General features: G+C 35.3%; 1 pseudogene; it reads right to left on the bottom strand.

The window, feature by feature from the left end:
• Positions 1-5,493: 5,493 nt before the first annotated feature.
• On the bottom strand, positions 5,494-6,416 carry LOC139033581 (olfactory receptor 8C8-like; annotated as a pseudogene).
• Between the last annotated feature and the right edge of the window lie 391 nt (positions 6,417-6,807).

Below are 6,807 nucleotides of genomic sequence, written 5' to 3'. Positions count from 1 at the left end.
TGTTCTCTATATCTGTGTGGTTCTATTTCATTGTTGCTTGATGCCATATGCAGTTTCTTGATGCCATATGATGTTGAGCAACTTTTCACATGCTTATTTGTCAATTGTATACCTTTTTGGTTAGATATTTGTTAAGGTCTTTGACTCATTTATAAATAATCTTGTTCTATTGTATAGCACATGGAACTCTGCTTAATGTTATGTGCCATCAGGATGGGAGGGGTGTTTGGGGGAGAATGGGAACATGTATATATATGACTGAGTCCCTTGTGTGTTCATCTGAAACTATTACAACACTGTTAACCAGCTATACATCAATACAAAATAAAAAATTTGAAAAAAATAAAGAAAGCATCAAGTACTTGGAAGGATCTAGAGAATTTTATGATTAGTGAAATATCTCATATAGAAACATAGTATAAGATACCAGTTATATAGGAATCTAAAGTATAAAACAATCAAATGTATACATCAAAACAGAAAGAGGCTCACAAACAAAGAAAAAAAACTATAGGTGACCAGCAGGGAGAGGGGCAAGAGGGGGGTACAGGATTAAGAAATAAAAATTACTATGTATAAAGCAGATAAGCAACAAGGAGTTATTGCATAGCACAGGGAATTATACAATTATCTTGCAATAATTTTAATGGAGTATAATCTGTAAAAACACTGAAACACTATGCTGTACGCCTGAAAATAATGTTGTAAATCAACTATATTTCAATAAAAATGCATTTAAAAAATAAATTTCAGCATGAAAAGGTGTTTGTAGTTAAAAAATTATAATAGAAGAGTCTTGGACAAACCAAAAGGAGTTAATACTGTATTTTGAATGGCCTGATGTAAGACTTCAGGCATAGGAATCAAGGGAGGTAAATTGAACTGGCAAAAGAAAATTTAGAATGAAAGACCTATATAGCTATCTAATCTTATCTAAATAATTTATTTCCAAAATGTGTTGTATACAATATTTACATGATTCTGTGTTAAAGTATGTCTACCAAGTAATTAATTAAGAAAACTAGCAAGAATTCACAAAGCTATATATCATCACAGTTTTTAATTATAAATAGGTCTATTTATACAAATAATCCTCCAAATAAAAAGACAATCAGCAAAATCAATGACAGCACCAAATTCACTCACACGAATTTGACTAAATAAGCTCTTTTAAAACTTACCTATCTCATAGCATTTAGCTAGATTTTTGACAACAAATACACATGGGGGGAAATATAGCTGTAAGCACTGAATCAATTATGTTGGAAACATTTTATGACCTTGGTAGATATTAAATTGAATGTTTAATTATTTATTAAACCATGAATGAATGTTCAGTGAACATCTAGCATGTCTGTTATGTTTGATGATAAAGAAAAATAGGTATTTTCAACATTTATCATATTAACATAAATTATCTAAAAATTGAAAATATTCTCATATTTAAAGATGAATTATGATGATTTTATCTACTCGATAATATTTCCAAATAAAATCATCAAAATTCTAATGTAAATGTGTGCTTGTTTGTGGAATGTAATTTTTCTGTCAGGTCTTATTAATGAAATATCAATTACTGATCAAAAATTCTCTTTTTACTTATTTTATTGAAGTATAGTCTATGTACAATATTATATGAGTTACAGGTGTACAATATAGTGATTCATAATTCTTAGAGGTTATATTCCATTTATAGCTATTATAAAAACACTGGTTATATCTCCTGTGTTCTACAATATATTCATAAAGCTTATTTTATACATAATAGTTTATACCTCTTAATCACCTATCCTTTTTTTTTTCATTTATTTTTATTAGTTGGAGGCTAATTACTTTACAATATTCTGGTGGTTTTTGTCATACATTGACATGAATCAACCATGGATTTACATGTGTTCCCCATCTCGATGCCCCCTCCCACTTCCCTCTCCACCCGATCCCTCTGGGTCTTCCCAGTGCACCAGGCCCGAGCACTTGTCTCATGCATCCAACCTGGGCTAGTGATCTGTTTCACTCTTGATAATATACATGTTTCAATGCTGTTCTCTTGAAACATCCCACCCTCGCCTTCTCCAACAGAGTCCAAAATTCTGTTCTGTACATCTGTGTCTCTTTTTCTGTTTTGCATATAGGGTTATTGTTACCATCTTTCTAAATTCCATATATATGTGTTAGTATACTGTATTGGTCTTTATTTTTCTGGCTTACTTCACTCTGTAAAATGGGCTCCAGTTTCATCCATCTCATTAGAACTGATTCAAATGAATTCTTTTTAATGGCTGAGTAATATTTCATGGTGTATATGTACCACAGCTTCCTTATCCATTCATCTGCTGATGGGCTTCTAGGTTGCTTCCATGTCCTGGCTATTATAAACAGTGCTGCAATGAACATTGGGGTGCATGTGTCTCTTTCAGATCTGGTTTCCTTGGTGTGTATGCCCAGAAGTGGGATTGCTGGGTCGTACGGCAGTTCTAATTCCAGTTTTTTAAGGAATCTCCACACTGTTTTCCATAGCGGCTGTACTAGTTTGTGTTCCCACCGACAGTGTAAGAGGGTTCCCTTTTCCCCACACCCTCTCCAGCATTTATTGCTTGTAGACTTTTGGACAGCAGCCATTCTGACTGGCGTGTAATGGTACCTCATTGTGGCTTTGATTTGCATTTCTCTGATAATGAGTGATGTTGAGCATCTTTTCATGCGTTTGTTAGCCATCTGTATGTCTTTTTTGGAGAAATGTCTGTTTAGTTCTTTGGCCCATTTTTTGATTGGGTCATTTATTTTTCTGGAGTTGAGCTGGAGGAGTTGCTTGTATATTTTTGAGATTAATCCTTTGTTGCTTCATTTGCTATTATTTTCTCCCAATCTGAGGGCTGTCTTTTCACCTTGCTTATAGTTTCCTTTGTTGTGCAAAAGCTTTTAAGTTTCATTAGGTCCCATTTGTTTATTTTTGCTTTTATTTCCAATATTCTGGGAGATGGGTCATAGAGGATCCTGCTGTGATTTATGTCAGAGAGTGTTTTGCCTATGTTCTCCTCTAGGAGTTTTATAGTTTCTGGTCTTACATTTAGATCTTTAATCCATTTGGAGTTTATTTTTCTGTATGGTGTTAGAAAGTGTCCGAGTTTCTTTCTTTTACAAGTGATTGACCAGTTTTCCCAGCACCACTTGTTAAAGAGGTTGTCTTTTTTCCATTGTATATCCTTGCCTCCTTTGTCGATGATAAGCTGTCCATAGGTTCGTGGATTTATCTCTGGGCTTTCAATTCTGTTCCATTGATCTATATTTCTGTCTTTGTGCCAGTACCATACTTTCTTGATGACTGTAGCTTTGTAGTAGAGCCTGAAGTCAGGCAGGTTGATTCCTCCAGTTCCATTCTTCTTTCTCAAGATTGCTTTGGCTATTCGAGGTTTTTTGTATTTCCATACAAATTTTGAAATTATTTGTTCTAGTTCTGTGAAAAATACCGTTGGTAGCTTGATAGGGATTGCATTGAATCTGTAGATTGCTTTGGGTAGTATAGCCATTTTGACAATAGATTCTTCCAATCCATGAACACGGTATATTTCTCCATCTATTTGTGTCCTCTTTGATTTCTTTCATCAGTGTTTTATAGTTTTCTATGTATAGGTCTTTTGTTTCTTTAGGTAGATATACTCCTAAGTATTTTATTCTTTTTGTTGCAATGGTGAATGGTATTGTTTCCTTAATTTCTCTTTCTGTTTTCTCATTGTTAGTGTATAGGAATGCAAGGGATTTCTGTGTGTTAATTTTATATCCTGCAACTTTACTATATTCATTGATTAACTCTAGTAATTTTCTGGTAGAAAAGTATAGTCACCTATACTTTTATTGCCTCTTCCCACTTCCTTTTCCCCACAGATAAACATGAATTTGTTCTCTACATCAGTGAGTCTATATCTCTTTTGCTTTATTCACTAATTTTTTAGTTTTCCAATTTCACATGTAAGTAATATCATCTTTGTCTTTTATGCCTGACTTATTCCACCTAGCGTAATACCCTCCAAATCCACTGATGTTGCTGTAAATGGGAAATTTTCATTCTTTTGATGGATGAGTAATATTCCATTGTATATATTTGCCACATCTTATCTCTTCAATCTGTTGATGGAGTTTAGGATACTCCCATATCATGGCAATTGTAAATAGTGCTGCACTGAATATTGGGGTACAAATATCTTTTTGAATTAGTGTTTTCATATTTTTCAGATATACACATAGCAGTGGAATTACTGGACATATGGTATTTCTATTTCTAGTTTTCTGAGATAACTCCACACTGGAAAATTCCCACTTTCAAGCTCATTCAGAAACAACCCTCCAGAAGTTCTATCTGTCCCTTCACAGTTCTTTCTTTCCTTCCATTTTTTTTCACAAGATGAATAGTGGCTGCAAAAACTGGTCTCTCCAATTTTAGCTGTGTGATTCTGAGCAAGTCACAGAACTATTTCCTCAGCAAAAAATCAGATAAGGAGATTTCTCTTTTAGACCATTTATAAAATTCAAGAACACATTATTTTCTACCAATTTAAATTTTCCTCTAATAGAGGGAAGGAGTCAAATTTATGAACTAAAAGAAAAAAATATCAACAAGACAATGTTTCTGCCAAATACTTTTGTTTTCTTTTGAAAAGTGGGAAACACATCTTTCTTTGCAAAGAGGAAGCCTCCTTACACAGTTAGACAATGAACCTCGACCTTATGTTTGACAACATATTCCACAGTCAAATATAGCACTGTGCAACTTTTAATCACAATTACAATCCACTGATAGGCAAGTTGATAACAATTTCAACTATATTTATGACAACATATCAATTGACCAATAAATTAAAAACAGGCATTTTTATTGGTGTAGATTGAGAAAGGTAGGTAGAATAGTTTAGCTTATTCATTCTCAAGTACCTTCAAGAATAAAAGAATCATGGTTCAACAAATTATTCAATTGCTTTACCTATGTGGCACCTAAAATACAGAACAGGAGCTATTACTAAAAGAAACTCCAGAAAATTTTCGGAAATTTTTACATCTTTACCATGTCCACTTTTTTGGGATTACTTCTCTGTGTTAATAGAGTGGTAAGAAATGACAGAACTGATACAGGAAAGGGCTCTATGTAATGAAAGCAAGAAAGAAAAATATTGGTCAAACAGCATACTACTCTATGGCATACCTTGGATGAGTTGACACACAAGGGAAATAGTGGTGTTATCATCAGATGGGAAAGGTTATTGGTTCCTACTCTCCAAATGCTATGGGATCACTTAGGGCTGAGGAAGATTCTCCAGTCAAATAGACCCACAGTGTTACATTATGTGCAAGAGAAGAATAGGCATCAGACATTAGAGATGAAATCCTGTCAAGAAGACATGAGGAAGACAAAGGAAGAAGGGAAAAAAGAATGAGAGGAAGAGGATAAAGTCGAGCAGGAATAAAAGAAAGACAACAAAGAAAAGGTGGCATAAGTTTGGTTCAGTCTGTAATTCTCTTCAGGATTTTCTTCACAGCAATTTTGACATCCTTGTTCCTGAGGTTATATGAGAGGGTTTGGCATGGGTACCACATTGGTGGAAAATAGTGAGAAAAATTCCCTCTTCTACAAACCCAGAAGATGATGATCTGACATGAGTGTGCAGCCCAAATCCATAAAATAGACCAACTGTTGTAAAATGGGACAAACAGGTGCTCAAGGCTTTGGATCAACCTTTAGATGATGGCATATGAAGAATACTGAAAAGAATCAAAGTGTAAGAAATAAAGATAACAAAGCTAGATACTTTTACAACTGTCCCCACCACAGCAGAAACTACAATCCTGTTGGCATAAATCCTGCTGCAGGTGAGCTGGGGGAGTGTGAAGATGTCACACATGAAATGGTTGATGATATTGAAATCACAAAAGTTCAGCCTCATCATACACCCTGTGTGGACCATGGCTCCAGTGAACCCCATCACATATGAACCAGACATCAGCAGGGAACACGCCTGAGGGGACATGGCCGTTGTGTACAGCAAGGGCTGACAGATGGCCACACAGCGATCATAGGCCATGGCTGTCAACACATAGCACTCAGAGTTGACTAAAAAGCAGAAGAAAAACAGCTGGGATATACATCCTGTAAAGGAGATAGCATATTTCTCAAAAAAATAAAGCTCATTAGCATTTTGGGATAAAGACAGATGAGTAACAAAGATTAATAAAAGAGAGACTGAAGAGAAAAAGTACACGGGGGTGTGCAGGTGTGAATTTAGACAAATTAGAATCATCAAGTATAAATTGCCCACCACAGTGACCAGGTAGTTCAGCAGAAACAAGAAAAACAGAGGTAGCTGGAGATTAGGCTTGTCTGTCAATCCCATAAGGATAAACTCACTCACAGAGGAGGCATTTTCCATAGTCATTTACTCCAGAGTTGTGATCTGTAGGAACAGGGACAGAAACTCAGATTCACAATGGACCTTCATGGACTTTCCCTCTGTTTCTCAAGTGGGAGCTGGATCTCTTGGTTTATAACCACAGCATTGTCTAAAGACACTCATCAAAGCATCCAAAATACAAGACTTGTAATGATTATTCCCACAGACTCCTCATTTTCATCTTTCTGTCCTTACTCCTCTTGTTTGTCTCTGTGCTTAAAACAACCTGGTAGTCTCCCAGTGTCTCTGCACATCATTTTTCCTTCTCTCCAAGCTCTGTTCAGGATCAGGGCTGAAAAGGACAATAAATATGTGGTGTTCCTCAGAACCCTCAATTTATATAGTCTGAGGTTTGAAAGGAATTGAGACA

Source organism: Odocoileus virginianus, unplaced genomic scaffold, assembly GCF_023699985.2.
Source record: "Odocoileus virginianus isolate 20LAN1187 ecotype Illinois unplaced genomic scaffold, Ovbor_1.2 Unplaced_Scaffold_19, whole genome shotgun sequence".
In the NCBI taxonomy this organism is placed as follows: Eukaryota; Metazoa; Chordata; class Mammalia; order Artiodactyla; family Cervidae; genus Odocoileus; species Odocoileus virginianus.
This window is presented reverse-complemented; position numbering and strand designations above follow the sequence as displayed.